The sequence below is a fragment of the Podarcis melisellensis genome (genome assembly GCF_964234715.1).
Source record: "Podarcis melisellensis genome assembly, chromosome: 17".
Taxonomy (NCBI): domain Eukaryota; kingdom Metazoa; phylum Chordata; class Lepidosauria; order Squamata; family Lacertidae; genus Podarcis; species Podarcis melisellensis.
The window spans coordinates 31,285,640-31,304,594 of record NC_138534.1 but is presented as its reverse complement, the minus strand read 5'-3'; the positions used below and the strand labels follow the sequence as shown (position 1 = coordinate 31,304,594).

General features: G+C 46.2%; 1 long non-coding RNA gene across 1 annotated transcript in view; it reads left to right on the top strand.

Annotated features, from left to right (window-relative positions):
• The first annotated feature begins 938 nt into the window (after positions 1-938).
• LOC309360416 overlaps positions 939-18,955 on the top strand; it is a 66,873-nt gene continuing 48,856 nt past the window's right edge. The window contains exon 1 of the long non-coding RNA XR_014164124.1: positions 939-1,634. This is a non-coding gene — a long non-coding RNA (uncharacterized lncRNA). The remainder of the gene's footprint in view (positions 1,635-18,955) is intronic.

Genomic DNA, 18,955 nt, shown 5'->3' with positions numbered 1-18,955 from the left:
AAAGCTGAGATGGGGAATGATGGGGAAAGGGGTGGGAGAGAGAAAGCCCTTCACAAGCGATCTGTTCAGACCTCTAGCAACAGTGATCTACTGTTCTTCTGACAACTGTCTGGGTAGGACAGATGAAGGGGGTGGGAGAGAGATGGGGCATTAAAGTGTTAGGAAGAGAGAAAAGGGGTGAGAATGGGAGAGGAAGAGAATGTGACCCTATCAATATTCATTCATTCATCCTGATGTCATTCGTAGGATTTCTGACCTGCCCTTCACCGTAGGGTCCTAAGGAGCCTTAAAGGTAAAGGGAACCCTGACCATTAGGTCCAGTCGTGGCCGACTCTGGGGTTATTGACTGAGGGAGCTGGCGTACAGCTTCCGGGTCATGTGGCCAGCATGACTAAGCTGCTTCTGGCGAACCAGAGCAGCGCATGGAAACGCCGTTTACCTTCCCGCCGGAGCGGTACCTATTTATCTACTTGCACTTTGACGTGCTTTTGAACTGCTAGGTTGGCAGAAACAGGGACCGAGCAACGGGAGCTCACCCCGTCGCAGGGATTCGAACCACCAACCTTCTGATCAGCAAGTCCTAGGCTCTGTGGTTTAACCCACAGTGCCACCCACGTCCCTTTTAATGAGCCTTACAACAATGTAAAATACCGCATTGCCCCAAATATAAACTGTGCCGCAAATAAACCACACCTTTAAATTTTGGCGGCTTGGGAGCTGTGGATGGGATGGGAGCCGTTGTCCCACACTCCCGGGCTGCTTCCTGGGGTGGGGTGGGAGCTGCACTGCTTTGCTGGAGGCGTAAGGTCGCAAATAGAAGTGGCACTTTAACTTTTCACGATCAGAATTCGGGGGGGGGAGTGTGGCTTATATTTGAGCCAATGCGGCAAATACCATATTAAAATCAATTTTGGCTTTGGCCAGTGAGGCCCCTCCTCTTTTTGCAGCACCGAGTTTCTCGATTTATCCACTATTTTAAGTTCCCACAATGCACCCTGATGTCATGTCGCTCTGAGGCATTGAGGGAACTTAAAATGGCAGCTGGACACAGCTGTCCAGAGCTGATCAGAACAAGATACAGGCTTGGTATCGATGGTGGGCCCTGCCTGGACCCTGAGTCTTTGGCAGTTGCCCCTGAATGCCAGGTGCTATCGCTGGCCCTGCTATCTCCAGTAGTTTCAAGAAAATCTTGGTTTCTGGGAAGGGCTAGGAGGGGTCATGGCACTCTCTGCCTAAATACTTCATTAGTTCTTTCCAGTGCTTGGATTAAAGTATCCTTTGTGAGGGCTTTGGGAAAAGTAGATGGGTAGGAAAGGGTTCAAGGCCTGTCGGGCTTAGCATCCTCTGTTCTCTTCCTAACGAGGAAAGAGGAGACAGTTGCAGCGCTCTCTCCTTGCAAGATGTCTTCCACTGTTTGCGCAGGCAGATCCTGCTCTCGCTTTGACCAGGCAAAGGCAGCAGCTGCCGAAGCAAGGCACAAAAACGGCTTCTTCAAAAGGCAATAGCAGCCTTGAAAGCTGGCTGGATTGATGTGGAACTGTGGCAGCCGTTCCTCCTCATCCCTCTGAAAGCCAAACTTCACATCGTGCTTCCATCTCCGCCCATTCAGCACATCAGAGGCTCCCTGTCATCGGGTAAAGAAGGTTGGGGGCAAGGGGGCAGCTACGCAGCAGGGGGAAGGCCTCAATGCAAGGTACAGGGTTGTGAGGGGCGTCCATGGGCAAGGCATAGGCCCCCTCCTCTTCCTCTCATTCACAAGGGTCCAGTCTGCACCTCCCAGAGGACAGAGCACACAGCACTTACTGCTGCTGCTGCTGCTGCAGACCCTCCAGGTGTCCCGATTTCCCAGGGACAGTCCCAGATTTACAGAAGCCATCCTGGTTTCTGATTTGATCCAGGAATGTCCCGCTTTCCCTTTTTTCCCTCCCCTCCACATCTTAGAGGACAATTATAATTATAGGGGAGAGGCAAGGCCTCCTTCCACCTCCTTGCCCCACCCTCTGGCCCTAGGAGTCCTCCTAAAGGAGCTGGTCCTCAAGGAAGAACTGTGAGGGGAGAAACTTCATCAGGTAAGGCCTCCTTCTCCCCCCCCCCCTTGCTCTACCCTCTCGTCTCGGCTTCTCAATTTGTATTGTATTATTTTATGTACTGTGGCATGCTATTGTTTTATTGATTACAGTTTAGAAATTATTTATTGTAACTGTTGAGTGGATTTCTGTTTAATTTTTTATGTTTATATTATTATTATTATTATTTTATACTACAGTGGTACCTCAGGTTAAGTACTTAATTCGTTCCGGTGGTCCGTTCTTAACCTGAAACTGTTCTTAACCTGAAGCACCCCTTTAGCTAATGGGGCCTCCTGCTGCCGCCGCGCCGCCAGAGCACGATTTCTGTTCTTATCCTGAAGCAAAGTTCTTACGGAGTCTGTAACCTGAAGCGCATGTAACCTGAAGTGTATGTAACCCAAGGTACCACTGTATTCTAATTGTTGAATGTTACTTTTTTGATGTAGGCTGCTTATTTTAAAGTTGTTTTATTGTCACATTTTTGTATTGCATCAGATTGTTATAAGATGTACATTTTTTGTTTCTTCAGCTTGTAAACCACCTTGAGTATTGTAAGATAGAAAGACGCGGTACAAATTAAAAATGATTGATTGATTGATTGATAAGCGGTGTGTGTGTTTGTGCGTAGATGCAAAAAAAGGAGTTCTGTTTATACTGAAAATAAAACACCTGCACCAAATGAAGGAAAGGGTGACGCTGGCATACAAAGCCCTTCCCATAATTTCGAAGGGAAAGGGAACCAATCCACATTAAATTCTTTAATTGCAATGCTTCAATAGCCAGCCGGTTGTTGTTTTTTCTTCTTTTTACTGTGTGGAGTGTTTATTCCTTCATTGTAAATTGAGCTTTACATTGCCTACTCAGAAGTTAGTCCTATTGTATTCAATGGAGCTTACTCCCAGGTAACTGGGTAAAGACTGTGTGCAGCCTTACACTGCAATCCAAAGCATTTTTACTCTGAACAAAGTCCCACTGAGTTCAGTAAGATTTACTCCATGGTATGTTCCCTGACAGGGACTCAGGGCAGCTTACAGCTAAAATCTTGTTTCATTCCCTTTATCTGTTGAAGGTGTGGTACACGATCCCTTCCCTCACACATTTTTTCTTTACAACAATCCTGTGAAGTCGGTTCGGAGGAGAGGTTATAATTGGTTCACGGTGACCTATGTATGTTGGCATAGGACACCTATGTGTGGGGCCAGATCAAATGCGGGAGAAGCTTCCTGATGTAGAAAAGGACGTTCCGATTTTCATCGGAGAAATGTTTGAGGGTATGTTGCTGCATCTCACTTGTTTGCTCTGAAGAGGCAGGTGAACAGAGAGCAAGAGGGAGGAGGAGCCGGAGCAGGAGCAGACCCAATAGGCTCCAGGGGCTTGCAGTGGGCCCTTGGCTGGAGCTTTGGTATATGGTTACCAGATTTTTTTCAATGAATCTGGAGACACTTTTTTTTTGCAGCTGAATAGCAACAGGGAGTCAGTAGTGGGGATGGTGAGGGAAAAGATCCTGGGCCCAAGCACACATGCATATTGTATAAAGGTGCAAAGCTCTTCTTTCGCACATTGTGAAACATAAATGCGCAATTTTTTAAAAAAACTGGGCAGTGGCTGCCCGCCCGCAACTCCTGAGCCTCCCCTGATCAGTCAAAATAAAGGGAGAAGGGGGCAGGAGATCTGTACTGCTGGACATCCCCAGTTCCCCTTCAGCAGTGGCAGCGGCAGTCAGCAGCCCGCAGCCAGCCTGGTAGCGCAGTTGGCTCTGGCTGGCTTCAGGAGCTGCTTTCTGCCGTGGCGCCCGCCAGTTTGCCTCCCAGAAGTCCCCATATGATGTGTCTTGTGTGCAACACATCATATGGGGACTTTCGGTGGGGGAAAATGGTAGGTGCTGTGGCAGTGAGCAGCAAGCAGCTCCTGAAGCCAAATCTGGGGACTGTCCCTGGGAACCGGGGACGTCTGTTAACGCTACTTTGGTAGAAAGAAGCACTGGTCACCTCAATTTCTCCTTAGCATTTAGTTTTCCCTGGCAGCTTGAAGGGGGAAGAGCAGGGAAATTAGCCATTAAGGGGTGGGGGGCTGGAGAAACCAGCCAGCAACTCTCCTTCTAGGGAGGCCATGTGCCCTACTTTACAGAGGACAGTCCTCTATTTGAAACGCTGCCCTATCCAAGTCGGCCCTAAAGATAAAGAATCATAGAGGGGGGAGAGCAGAGGCCTTGAAGATGCCCATTGAGATTAAGAAGCACCTGGGCTGCGGACTGAGCAGACGGATAAGTCACCTGGCATCTTCCTCGCTAGGGCTGCGATCTATTGTACTTCCATTTAAATTCTAGTAATTATTTCTCCATTTGTTTCTATACACAGGAATCACTGTATGCAAATGTTATGCAAATTGATGCTCTCTTTTGTCCTCTTTCTTTGGTGATCCAAATCCTCTTTTTCTTTTCTTTTCTGGCGATGCATAACTAAGCACCCCGTCTCCTTCCCTGCGAGTTTCACAGCAACCCTCCAGCTTTCTTTGCCTTAGTGGGGAGCCTTGAAGTTGCTCAACAGGCAGAGGCAGGCTGCTCCGTGGTGTGTTGGGCATAATGTGTCGCTCAGTTCAGAGAGGGCATTAAATCAACAAGTCTCCAAAGTTTCCCCTGGCCTGTGGACTGTGTAGAGTATTGGTCAATGGGAGCCCTCCTAAGAAAATATTATATATTCAGTATATGGAGCCCTCCTCCACCATCAGAATACCAAATGATACAAGAACACTAAATACTATCCATAGGGTGGGGAGAATATAGCCCAATTCTGAAAATTGGGCAAAGGAACCCATTTCATTTAAACCACAGTTCTGCTTCAGTAGCACTTCCTTTTTTGTATTTTCGTTATCCACACACCCATCACCTGCCTAAAGGAAACAGAAAAGCTGTTTGTGATGATTCACACCATGTAATCTGGGTTCAGTGCAAAATGGACATGAGAGAGGAAAATAGACATCTCCGTGTACTTAATCAGTGTACCCAACTCAAGTGCATAGCTCTGATTCCTCAGCTTACGCCTGTTCTGTTACACCCACTTGTGAACGCAGTAAGACCTCCACCAAATAAGCCACTGGGGCAGGAAGAGAAATGCCCTACTCCATTTTCTCCCTCAATATGTGTTCTCCTCTGCCTCGATCTGGGAGCTTTTGATAACAGATGTGGTTGAAAGTGTTGGATGGCTATCTGTCAAGCATGCTGCATTCTACATCAAGCAGCAGGTGGTGGATTAGATCAGGTACAGGAAACATCAGGTAAAGGAAACGCAACCCTCCAGGCTTCTCTGTCTGATTCCTGGAACATTTCCTAGGCTTTACTCTTCCCCATCCTCCCTGTATGCTTTTAGCTGGCTGGAATGCTTGCTGGGGGTGAGAGATGCGTCTCTGTGTGAAGATGTGTGTAGCAGAAACCTCTGGTGTTGGTGTGGCCTCCTGCAGAAAGGTAAGGGTCACACCTGTCGCTCCACTCTGGCCTGCCCCACCACTGACATGCAGTCCATGAGGGAAGGCAGCCCTCAAACTAAAGCGTTCTAGAGATGATCTGTAAGGTGAGGGTCCCTTCCAACTCTATGGCTTGTACGCAATAGCATTTCTGTTTCCTCTCCTCTTCCCGGCTGCTAGCAAAATCTGCTCTGGAGGGCCCTTCAACACGCCAGAGCTAATTCTGAAGGTGCACAAGGGACTGGAGGGAAGAGGGAGAGGGGATTTCATTGTGCACAGGGAAGTCCATTGCTTCAGTGGAGTTGCAGCACTGGGAAATGGTCCCTTGTGATTCTAAGTTGCTAAAGATAAATGGGAAGTTACACTAAATGTGTAGTTAGAAACTGTGAGGTCCAGCTCCGAGGGCCTTCTGGCGGTTCCCTCACTGCGAGAGGCCAAGTTACAGGGAACCAGGCAGAGGCCCTTCTCGGTAGAGGCGTCCGCCCTGTGGAACGCCCTCCCATCAGATGTCAAAGCGATAAACATCTACCTGACATTCAGAAGACATCTGAAGGCAGCCCTGTTCAGGGAAGTTTTTAATATGTGACATTTTAGTGTATCTTTCATCTTTGTTGGAAGCCGCCCAGAGTGGCTGGGGAAACCCAGCCAGATGGGCAGGGTACAAATAAATTATTATTATTATTATTATTATTATTATTATTATTATTATTATTATTATTATTATAATAAATTAAAAAACCATACTAATGTAGTCCTTCACTTTTCATCAGGAGCACAGTGCTCAAAGAAGGGAGATCTAACCCTTGCTCCTTGACCATGATCCTGATATGTGTCTGTGTTCCTAATGTAAAATGCAGTGTGGGTGTACGTTTTCATTGGGATGGCAACTGGAGGTTTAAACATTCCCTGCCTACTTTCGTTTTTTTTGGGGGGGGGGACCCATACAAGGTTGCTAACTATGCGTTTAGTGTGAGTTGTAGTTTGGCTCAAAGAGGCCTTTGATGGGCAGAATTAGCTTCTAAAGGGGAAGTGAGGACTCCTGGTGCCCAGACCGGATGCAGCCCCCAGCTGGATTTCATCCAGTCCTCTAAGTCCTCTTCCTCCCATCAGCAGTTCATTGGGGAGCAGCAAAGAATGAACGGGGCTTTGATGAAATTGCATTTTGAAGTTTGAGGCTTTGAATAGCCATAAGGCAGGGCTTGCACTTCAGTTGTGCATTGATGTTATTTGTATTCTTCTGCTGGGATTACGGAGTTCTTTTTGCCTTTTGCACAGTCGGGATAAATAAATGGTGTCAGATAACTTTTTTTAAAAGACTTTTTAAAAAGTCTATAGAGAAAATTGAAGGTTTGCCTACCAAGAACCCTTCATGGGAAATAGCTTTAGTGTGTTATTGTTCATGGGAATGTGACCCGCCGCCCCCCCAGCAGGTTTTGACTGGCATAAGGTGGCCCCTTGGTCCAAAAATGTTTTTCCCCATCTCTGTTTTAAAATATTGCAGTGCTGTATTGATGTTGTAGACCGTGCAGGCACGTCCAACAGGTAGATCGTTATCTACTGGTAGATCACTGAACTTCTGTGGTAGATCACTGGTAGATCACTGGCTCCCCCCAAAGAAGTTCAACAACTTTGGCTCCCCTGAAAAACAGGGCTTTCCTTCCTTTAAAAATCTCAACAATTTTGACCTGAACCACAAAAAAGGAGGTGGATCACTGCCAGTTTTTAACTCTGCGAGTAGAACACAGTTTCTTGGGAGTTGGCCACCCCTGTTGTATAGGGTTGTTGCTGCCTGTCTGGGTGCTTGCTTCCCATCTATTCAATTTGTATGTTTGTTTTCCCCAATTTAATAAAATTTTATTTTATTTTCTGTAACATGTTTCACGTTTATACAATAACCATCCAAACAATTCAATCCAAACAATTCAATAGTCTTGACTTCCCTTCCCCAGCTTCCATGGTTTCTTCAGTTTCACATTTACTCTGCGTATTTTAAATATTCCATACCTTGTAATCCTTCAGACTCCCACTTCCATCAGCCCCAGCCAGCATATTGATGGGATTTGCAATCCATCACCATCTAGGCAACCTCAGGTCCCCCATTCCTACCATAGATAGATCAGCTGGCTAGACACTGAAAATATCTGGCTCATCTCATTGGCATCCAGCCTGAACTTGGCCATCTCTGAATTGCTGTTGCGGTTTGATCCCAAAACTTCCTCCCTGTAACTACCAATAAGATGTTTGTGAAGACACAAGGCAGAAGGATATGAAGGGTTCACGGGAGGGCAAGTGAAAGTAATAGCCCATATTTTCTTTGAAGGGAAATGAGAAGCACTGCTTTCTGTCACGCTCCACATTATTATGGCCAAGCCATTTTGATAAGACCAAAGCCTGAGGCTGATGTGTGTTTCAGAGAAAACACAATACAAATACTCATCCTTTTGAAAAGCTAATTGTTACCCAAACCTTACAAAAATACCCTAGGCACTCTATCATTAGCACTCTCATTTCCCCCCCTCCCTCATTGGCCAAACTTTGGGCTATCCCTAACAATTTCCGGGCAAAATTGGACAAGTATGAGGAAAAAGATGTGCCTATCTGCACTTACTGAGCTGGATGCCCTGGGGAGTTCAATGAGACTCCCAAGGAAGTGTGCCTGAGACTGCAGCCCCAAGAAAGCTTATGCTACAATACGTTTGCCAGTCTTTAAGGTGCCGCAGGACTCTTTGCCGCTTTTGTCGCAAAATATTTTACATGGGAAGCCTTCACATAGTTACTTGAAGCGGGGAGAGAGAAGCCATTCAGAAACGATTTAAAATAGCAACTTTAAAAGGTGTCATCTCAAGACAGCCAATTAGTAAGACTCGAGTAGCCTTTAAAATTGCATTCTAAAAATGCCCATAGCCTTTTAGAATTCCGTCAGAAACAACTCTAATTGAATCCCTATGAGCCATCGGAAAACCTCATCTTACCACAGTGACAGACTTTCAGAGGGGAATGGTTTTTCTACTTTTTATATTGACTGATTGACCACCATCACTTCATTTCCAGGTCTACATTTCTTACCGCTTGCCTTCTCCTGTTTTCCTATCATATCTATACGCCTAATGGTTTTTAAGGATGTTGTCATGCAGCAGTTTTGCATGGTCGCTGACAGGTGGTGCTGCAAGCTACAGTGTGGTGACAAACTGGGCTCATATATGCTGGGCCATTGCAGCAGTGGTGGAGACCAAGGGGTAGGGAGATGGAGGAAGAGGCAGGTGGGTTGGCAGTGTGGCAGCCAAGTGGCCAAGTGAGCAGGCCAGCAAATGGACAGGCAGCTCAGGTGAGCAAGTCAGTGGCCAATTCAGGTGAGCTACAGAGGTTTGGAGAGGTCTAAGGGGAAAAGGGAGGGTGGTTTTGGCAAGGAGTGAAGGGAAGGGATGGCTTTGGTGAGGGATAGGCTGGCAAGTGAAGTTAGAAGAGGTGAGTGCAACCTCTCGCCCATTTTTCATTCCTTAACTGAAAAGCATACTGCAACCATTGCATTCATAGCCACAACTGCCTCACAAAATAGTTCAGAATTAGTCCCATGTTATTCTACGTGCCACATTTTAACCTGGAAAGCAAACCAGAGCTAGATGGACAATTTAATAAATTAAATAGAAACAGCCAACCTGTTTTGACAGATATGTGTCGTATGAGGCCAGCAGTGCTCTAAATGTTCCTATTTCAAGAACTTGTTATCCTGGGTCCAGTGTGGGCTAGCTTCTTTATTTAGTATTACATCCCTATGCCCCCTTTCCTTCACAGACACATTACACTAAACATATCAGATACAAGATTGCTTGTTTAATTACGCTATTTAAAATGTGGTATTTTATTAGAAGTTGCAGTTGTGTTGAATGTGGAATCTGTGTTTCATATAGTTGGCTTTTGTTGAGACATGTAAGCAATGCAATTTCCTGAAATATAAAATGGTGTACAAGTTAAATAAATAAATGCCCTCAATTTATCCTGCTCATCTGTGGCATGGATCCTTAAGTTATTGTGCTGTGGGAGGAAGCAACAACCACCATGCCCAAATCTGCAAAATGCTGTTTCCTACCACACCACACCCAAGCGCTGAGAGAAAGGAATGTGGCCATGTTGACACATGGTTCAGAGATAAGCCCTACTTCTGGATTCTGGAAAAGATCTCCATGGGCTCAATCTGCTCCAACAGTTAACTGGGAACATCCCCTGAGGACCATCATGTACCCATCACCTTAGACCTTTGGGAATAACATTGTGTGACTCCCTGCTCCCTGTTTCATGATTTCAGACTCTTTCCATGCAACTGATCTGAGCATAGTTTCCTTCCATTTATTTGTAGGGGGCAAAGGAAAGAGGCTGCAATTGGGGAAAACCCCTGGGAAAGAAACACATATAGAACCTGATTTGAGGGCAACATTTAATTTTTGCCCAAGGCAGAAAAATAGTTCGAGCTGGCACTGTTGTTATCCCTATCAAATATCCCTTGGGAAGTTGCTCTTTCTGAGGACTAACTTTGTCTCAACAACCGCAAAGTGGATAAATTCTCTCCATAAGAAGTTTGTATTAAATATGCTCAGAGTTCCTGAAATAGGAACCATTCATAAACAGAACAAATGGGAGGCAGTGCTGGGTGCATTTTATAGATGGGGGTGGGGGGACTGAGGTTGAGAGATGGTGACAGTGGATTTTGAGAAAGCTAATATTTCAGTCACTGAGAATATATTGATGGGGCAGAATTTCTCGTTTGAAAACATAAATTCGCTACATGCAGAAAGCTTCATGTGCTTTCTGAAGTTCCACAAGGTCACAAGAACTGTACCCAGTGCCTCTCTTCCAATTGTTGAATCAGTTCTAAGATACAGTGCTGCCTGGACTATTATTATTTTTTTATATTCTATTTAGCTTCTTCGAGCTCCATATTTCTGGTGGGCAGTACTTCTGCCACTCTTTTTTTTTGCCTTCACCCCAAGTTATTTTTAAAAGTACTAAGCTTTATAAAAACAAATGTGTCTGAAATGGAGGGCGCCTTTTCTGGGTGCATTGCATTGCAGATGGCAATCTTTCTGTTTGCTAGGTTTGGACTGTGTGTGTTTGTGTTTGTTTCAAGTTCACACTGCTGAAAAGAATCCAGAAACCATCCATTTTCTTGACAACAGAGATTCATTTGATTTAATGTGTCAAGGAACACCCACTCGCTTCTCTGATTCACTACAATGAGAGGAGGCCCTCTACCATGAGGCAGAGGCAGACGCAGACAGCCTCTTAGGCAGTGGGTGTTGGTGTGTGTGGGAGGCAGTGGTAACAACGCCTGCCACCCTCCCTTCCTATTGAGCCATCCTGACTGTTCCCCTCTGTGAATGCCACACACCCTACCCTGCACCCCCTAAAGTAGCCTGTTGTCCTCAGGTGCAATGGCGCACTGGTGCAATGAATTGGGCCAGCCCCAAGAAACCCCAGTTCCCATCTGGCGTACTCTGGCATTCCTCAAGACATGTCCTCTTCAGAAAGCAATACTGCTCAAATCACCACCGTCAAACCCTTCCCTTGGTCTTTATGCCCCAAAGCACAAAGGGTGGGCCAGGCCTTCAAATCCTGGCTATTGCTGGAATGGACAATGCATTTATGGGTAACCTCACACATTATGGTTAACACAAGCAACCCAGATATTAGAATGAGTATTAAATCTGCAAGATGCACATGACAGCAAATAGATAAAGGTAAAGGACCCTTGGATGGTTAAGTCCAGTCAAAGGTAACTATGGGGTTGTGGTGCTCATTTCGCTTTCAGACTGAGGGAGCTGGCGTTTGTCCACGGACAGCTTTCTGGGTCATGTGGCCAGCATGACTAAACCGCTTCTGGGACAACAGAACACCGTAACAGAAGCCAGAGTGCGTGGAAATGCCGTTTACTTTCCCGCCACAGCGGTACCTGTTTATCTACTTGCACTGGTATGCTTTCAAACTGCTAGGTTGGCAGGAGCTGGGACAGAGCAATGGGAGCTCACCCCGTTGTGAGGATTTGAACTAGTGACCTTCTGATCGGCAAGCCCAAGAAGCTCAGTGGCTTAGACCACAGCACCATCCACATAAGCAAATGCTTATGATTTAACAGTGGCTGCTTATCCTAGGCTTACCAACTGATAGCATGGGGTGCTAGGGCACCAAGTTCTGTAGGGCACCAGGGAAGAGGCGGAGGCTGGGCGCGGCACCTCCCGGCATCAGCTCACCGCCCTCGCCTGCCTCGCTAAAGCAGCGCCGCGCCTGGAGCCTCCGCCTCTTCCCCGCTGGAGGAGCCACTCTCCAGCCGCTGCCCGCCTGAAATGTCTTCAGCTCTCTCTGCTCTTGGAGGCATAGGAGCATGGAGCTGTAGAACACTTGGCAACTCTCGTTTGACAACACAGGTGTTCCACATGCTCATAGGAAAATAGGAAGCTCCTTATACCAAGTCGGACTATTGGTCCATCTAACTCAGCATTCTCCACACTGACTGACAGCGGCTGTCTGGGATTTTGGGTAGGAATCTTTCCCATCCCTACCTGGACATGCCAAGAATTGAACCTGTGAACCTTTACCCTCGGAAACACAAGCACTTCCCTATTAATTCACGTTAATTAATACAAATGTTACCTTGCTGATTTCTGTTGACTTGTACATGCCTGTGGGCCACATTTGACCCTTATGGATAAGGGAGACAAAGCTTAGAAGGTTGTGTGTGTTTTTTGGTTTGTAGTGGAATGCATCTCAGGATGCAACATGGAAACCACTGGCACTCAAGCTGTCTGTGTATTCAAGTCTCTTCTCTGGCATGAAACAAACTGTTAATTAATTGTGAAATCTTTAATAGTAAAGCTATGTCTCAAAAGGCAAGATTACACAGACAATGGGGTTTATATTCATATTCAAAGCCAAGTTCATATTTGTCAAATTACTCAGGGAGAATATGAATTAGAATTCTTTATTACTTTGAGGAATTTAGAAAGTTGGTTGTTTTTGCGGTGGTGCTGCCAAATCCCCCCCCCCTTCATGTCTTTTTCTGGTTTCATAATGCGTTTTCCCCATGAGATGGTATTGCTTCCCATTGTTCTCTCCCCTGAAATCCTCGTGCAGATATAACAGCCAGGCTGGGCGTAATCAGATGGCAGGCTCAAATGCTGTGCAACATCAGCCAAACATTGCTGCAAGGCTCATTTGCTTGAGCTCTCTTGGATTGTTCTGCTAGATATATTCTTTGCTCCACTAGATCAGCTTGCTCCAATCTCGTGTCCCCCCAGATATTTTGGACATTAGCTTCAGCCAGCACAGATGAGGAATGTGGGTTGTTTTCTGGGGAAAACTGAAAGCATGAACTCTCCTGCCAGTAACTGATGCTAGACTAGGTACCTTCTGATCCTTTGTAGACCACAGCTCTCCACTTTGTCATGGTTATGTGTTTTCTTACCTTGCACCAGCACTGATCTCCCCCCATCTGCCCAGCATCCAGCAATTCAATTTCAGTGTCCCATGCTACTTGCTGCCTTGGATGCATACCTACTTGGAAGAAGGGTCAACTTCCAACCTTTGGGAGGCTGACAAACAGCATCAGCTTGGATGATTCCCATGTCTGTTGTGCTGGGAGTAGAGGGACAGTGGGTGGAGGTTGGAAAGAGAAAAGGTGCAAAATCAGAGGGAACAACCCAGAATTGCCATGGGGCTCACTTTCACGTGGTTCAGGGTATTTTCAGGTCAGGCACAAAGGCCCCTAAAAAGAGGATTTGCCCTAGTACAGAGCAAGCCTCCACTTTCCCCCTTGTCTTAGCAGTGCTTCTCACAGATGCAATTATCAATGAATTGATTGTTGATTGAGTTTTCTGCTTTTTGCACACCATGCTTTATGTGGGCTTTCTGCTTTTCCTTTTTAAGTGCTGTTTGCAGGTACATCCGGCTAATGTGTTTGCTGTCCTGTTTAAAAACCTCACACAGTTATTTTTTTGATTTCTGAATAATTGAAAAAGTATTCTTGGTGAGATGGGCTCATGATGTTGCAAACCTACGTATGTGATGTTCCCTCAGGCACATGCTGCATGTTTATATCTTCCTGCATTCTAAGTCCAAAAGAGAAGTCTAAGCACATTTGGCAAGCCTGTATAATCTGGGTTCCCATTAGCAACAAGCCTTTTCACTGAAGTGGATTGGATGAAAGTAGGGGTGGGGAGCTGGGGGGGCGGTTTGCATGCACCCACCCTCCTCTTTAAGCCCATCTCAGACACAGGCTTGATCTTGGGTTGAATACTATCTCTAGGATCAAAACAAAATGTTGCAATGTCACTTCCATAGTTGCTGCATGGTTGAAAGCATGTATGTTTGGGCACACACCTTAAATGCCAGACCATGTATTTTGTTTCCTGTACAGTCTTCTCCCAGTTTGGAGGCTGTGCCCATACAGAATGGACAGGGTACCCTCACCTGCAGTAAGTTCAGTAGCCCATATTGCCTTGGGCTGCTGGTAGAGGAAAATTTCCACATTCACAACATGTACGAAGGCTTAAGAATGCAAGGTGAGAGGGACATCGGATACTCCCATTCCCTAATAAGCTGCTGTGCCCTAGATCTTTAGGAGTATGTCCATACTATCTCAGAAGTGTGGAAAGTTCAAAACTTCCTTTAAATAAATAACTTTTCAGGACTTCTTCATATTGTTGCAAGCCTCTTAACTCTAAATCACGAGTTAGTCTTCCTTTCAGCAGTCACCCATATGGTAAGGACATTCTTAATGCAGCCCAGTAGACCCATAAAATGGTACTTATCATATTTGTAAACTCGCTGCAGTTGCCAAAAATGCAACATTTTTGCGATATATGCTTCTGCCTAGCACAAGGATGTTTTATAATATGATTGCAGCTTCCCTCCAAACAGTGGGGAGGTTCAGCCATGAACAGGGATGAACCCTCTAACTTTTGGGCTACCATAATCAGGAATATTTAGTAGGGGGTTTACAAAAGATTTGGATGTATTCTGAATAAAGAACTGAAGAGGGGCCAGCTTTGCCTGGGCCAAAGTGGGATGTCTCTGAAACACTCTGAACCTAAGAGTGGCCTTCCAAAATGCCTTGGGAGACTTTCCTCCCTGATCACAGTACTTTGGGGAAGGGATGCTGAAGTCAAGTGCCACCTTGTTTGTGTCTGTTCTTTGTCTTCTCCAGCTCTGCTAGTGAGGCTTGCTTGAAAAATGCTAGACCCCCTCAAGACTCACCCAAGGCAGTGATGTAGCTTCGGGGGGCCTTGGGCCAGGGCACAAATTTCTGAGGGGGCACAACCAGGCGCCCCGTGACAGGCTCCCTCATCAAGACCGGAGCCACAGGGAAGCAAGCCATGCCAAGACTGAGCCTTCAGGGTCAGGGCAGCACCACTTCGTCCTTTTCGTGGCCAGTGAAGGGATATCTGTGCATGCCCCGCCCCTGGGCAGGCCAAAAGGGAGGGATGCTGCCATCGCCCACTGAGGAGGAAGGTGGGAAAGCACGGCCAGAACCACGTGCATTGCCCAGAGAGCCTTGCTGCAAGGACAGGATGACGAGGCAACACAGTGGTCTTCCTGGTTTCACGTTTCTCTGCGCTCAGGTGGGGCTAGTTTTCAAGGAGAGACTCCCTTGATTAGATGTTGGTCAGTAAAGGGACTGACCGCAGCACCGTCCTGGGTGCCAGCAACCCACACTACGCCCCTGACCCTAGGCATCACCCTCTCGCAAGCCCCACCCCTCCCTGGCACTGCTTTGACCCTCCTTGAGTGTTTCTTCCTGGCTGGAATGTGTCTTTGAATATTATTATTATTATTATTATTATTATTATTATTATTATTATTATTATGAGAATTTATATACTGCCCTATACCCAGGGGTCTCAGGGCAGTTCACAGAATAAAATCAAGATATAAAACCACAAAATACCTAATAAAAATAAAAACAGCAACCCAATACCCTCCCCCAAACCCACATTTTAAAAGGGCATAGGATGTAAACCGGATCAACCAAAGGCCTGGTTTAAAAAGAACATTTTTGCCTGGCGCCTAAAGGTGTATAATGAAGGCGCCAGGCAAACTTCCCTGGGGAGAACATTCCACAGACGGGGAGCCACTGCAGAGAAGGCCCGTTCTCATGTTGCCACCTTCTGGACCACTCGAAGAGGAGGAGGCACATGAAGAAGGGCCTCACAAGATGATCTCAGGGTCTGGGTAGGTTCATATGGGAAGAGGCGGTCCTTGCGGTATTGCGGTCCTGAGGTTGCTTTCCTGGATGGAGGGTAGAGAGGGGTGTCTGCAGAAACCAGCCTGCCGTACAAAGGTAAAATTCACATTCAATGTTCCTGGCCACACGCACTACCAGAAGGTTGCCCAGATGGAAACAGCCATTGGGCTGCAAAAGGTTCCCAACCCTGATATGCACCCATGCTGCATTGCGGCTATGGACTTCCCTGGAACTCTGCTTGCTTAATTGGTTTGTGGATCGTACTGCACAAGGGCGAGAGCAAAGCTGTTATTACTTAGGAAGGCATAGCAGTGATTGAAACGATAAAGTCCACTTTGGAAAGAGAAATACTTTTGATATTTTTAGCTTGTTTCTGCACAGCTACCCCCTTATTCTTAGTAATGCAGTAATGCCTATTGATCAGCACATTGCTCATAATCTAAAAACGCAGCGGAGGAAGGCAGCTTTATATTTCCCGAGAAGAAAGAATCCAGCATTTAGGTGTGGTTTCCACCAGTATCTTCATTAAACATTGATGTCACCTCTTCGCTTCCCCTCCCTGTCTAATAAATATGCCATGGCAGTCATTAAGCTTCAAGAGCCCTGAGTTGTTTAAGTGCTGTAAGATGTGCCCAGCCAAATCGTTGGCTCCTGAGATATTGGTTTTCTGTCTAGATAGTTGGATTTGGATTTCCAAGGGATTGCAAAAATACCAATCATTTATGAAAGAAAGAGAGGGAAGGAGGTAATTGAGACACGAAGAGCAGCTTTTTCTGCCCCGCTCCAAGGAACAGATAAACAAAAGATAGACATGCTTGCGGTAGCATTTCTACAAATGAGGCACTTTCTGCCTTACAGAATACTGCTTTTACAGAATACTGCATAAAGCCGTATCAGCTACTGATCATAATCAGCAAAGTCTAAGGAGCCCACCTTGTTGCTTCCAGACAGGTCACTGTAAGCCTGGGGCATTGTGCAGGTGTGAACATTGACATTACCCAATGACAGAAAGCCGTCATTGCTTGAAATGTATCTTTCCATTAGGCCCAGAATTCTAATTGCCAACGAGGTTGAAAACCAAGGACATCATCCAGCCTGAGTTAAGCACAGTTTCATTTATTACAATGTGATCAAGGCCTTTGGAAAGTGGCTTTCCTTTTGCAGTCGGTGAGATGAGGGGTCCATGCTGTCCTGAGGATCATTTCTGTGTAAGTTATGGTACAAAATAGAGCAAAGTACCTTTAGTCCAGAACCTGTGGATTGAAGTTTCTTGTAGGACATGTCAGGTCAGTACCACATATCCTAGATGCCAGGGGTTGTTCTTTACATCTCCTATTGAAGAGGAAGACAGTGCAGCTACACTCATTCGTTCCCTTATGGTCTGGTTATTGTTCCCCTCCATTATCTGCTGTGACAACAAGTAACATATGTTGGATAGCAAGGGAGGGAAGACAACAAGGAGAGAGCACGGAAAGGCCTGGACCTGGCATTAGTAGTTGGCATGGTTGGGCCTCATTACTTTATATTGGGGTGAGGAATCTCAAGCTCTGGGGACCAAGCATGGCCCTCCTTTCTCTCTATCTGGCCCTTGGGTCTCTCACCAGGCTACACCTCCTCCTTAGTCATTCACACTGTCTCAAGGCTACCCCCCTCAATGCCCTTGGGTATTTTGGCCTGGCTGCAATGTGTCCTTGAGCTCCAGTAATGCCTCTCCCTTGCCAGGATGGAAAGAGAAGTGTGTGAGTGTAGAAACTAGCATACAATACAAAGGGACGCGGGTGGCACTGTGGTCTAAACCCCTGAGCCTCTTGGGCTTGCCGATCAGAAGGTCGGTGGTTCAAATCCGCACGACAGGGTGAGCTCCCGTTGCTCTGTCCCAGCTCCTGCCAACCTAGCAGTTCGAAAGCACACCAGTGCAAGTAGATAAATAGGTACCGCTGTGGCGGGAAGGTAAATGGCGTTTCCATGCACTCTGGCTTCTGTCATGGTGTTCCGTTGCACCAGAAGTGGTTTAGTCATGCTGGCCACATGACCCAGAAAGCTGTCTGTGGACAAATGCTAGCTCCCTTGGCCTGAAAACGAGATGAGTGCTGCAGCCCCATATTCGCCTTTGACTGAACGTAACTGTCCAGGGGTCCTTTCACACACACACACACACACACACACACATAAGAATCACATCCATTGTGTTGCCCATGTTGCCAACCATTGGCATATGGCCTCTGGAAGGTTGCTCTAAGGGAATGTGGGCTTCAAGCTGAAAAGGATTCCCCACCCCAAATTTAGAAACACAAGTTTATGTGCATGTCAAATGCAGAGTTGATCTGTTTGCTTTCAGAAATTCTCTCAACTGATTATTGCACACCCACATTTTATGCTCTGTAGTTTGGCTTCACTAGCTGAGAGCTAGCTAGTGAAGCTGAGAGCTGTCATGTGTAGCTAATTTAGTATTGGACTGTTATTTTACATCTGACATGCATCAGTCCTTAGCATTTGATCATAGTTCATCGTTGACACATCATGGTAATATACTATCTGACATGATGCATAATGGGGCAATATGTAATCTGACATCATTCAGATGCAGTGATATTTAGTACTTCAGTGTACTGAACCATGAGAACAAAGTTCTGTAAACATTTTCATGCCCATCAAAAAGCACTTCTCACTTAAAGCAGACGTCCAGTGGCCCTTGATAAAACATTCAGGTTTTTTTATAGGAGAAGAGGGGTGCATCCCTGTTTTCTTGGGGATTGACCAACACTCTTTTCCCCTGTCCTGTGCTGGGAAACGGAATCACTACAGTTGTTGTTGTTTAGTCGTTTAGTCGTGTCCGCCTCTTTGTGACCCCATGGACCAGAGCACGCCAGGCACTCCTGTCTTCCACTGCCTCCCGCAGTTTGGTCAAACTCATGTTAGTAGCTTCGAGAACACTGTCCAATCATCTTTTCCTCTGTCGTCCTCTTCTCCTTGTGCCCTCAATCTTTCCTAACATCAGGGTCTTTTCCAGGGAGTCCTTTCTTCTCATGAGGTGGCCAAAGTATTGGAGCCTCAGCTTCAGGATCTGTCCTTCCAGTGAGCACTCAGGGCTGATTTCCTTAAGAATGGATAGGTTTGATCTTCTTGCATAAAGCATGGCAAAAACAGGGAGCATAGTCTCTCAGGTTGTCACTTCACAAAATATTGCCCTCCATTG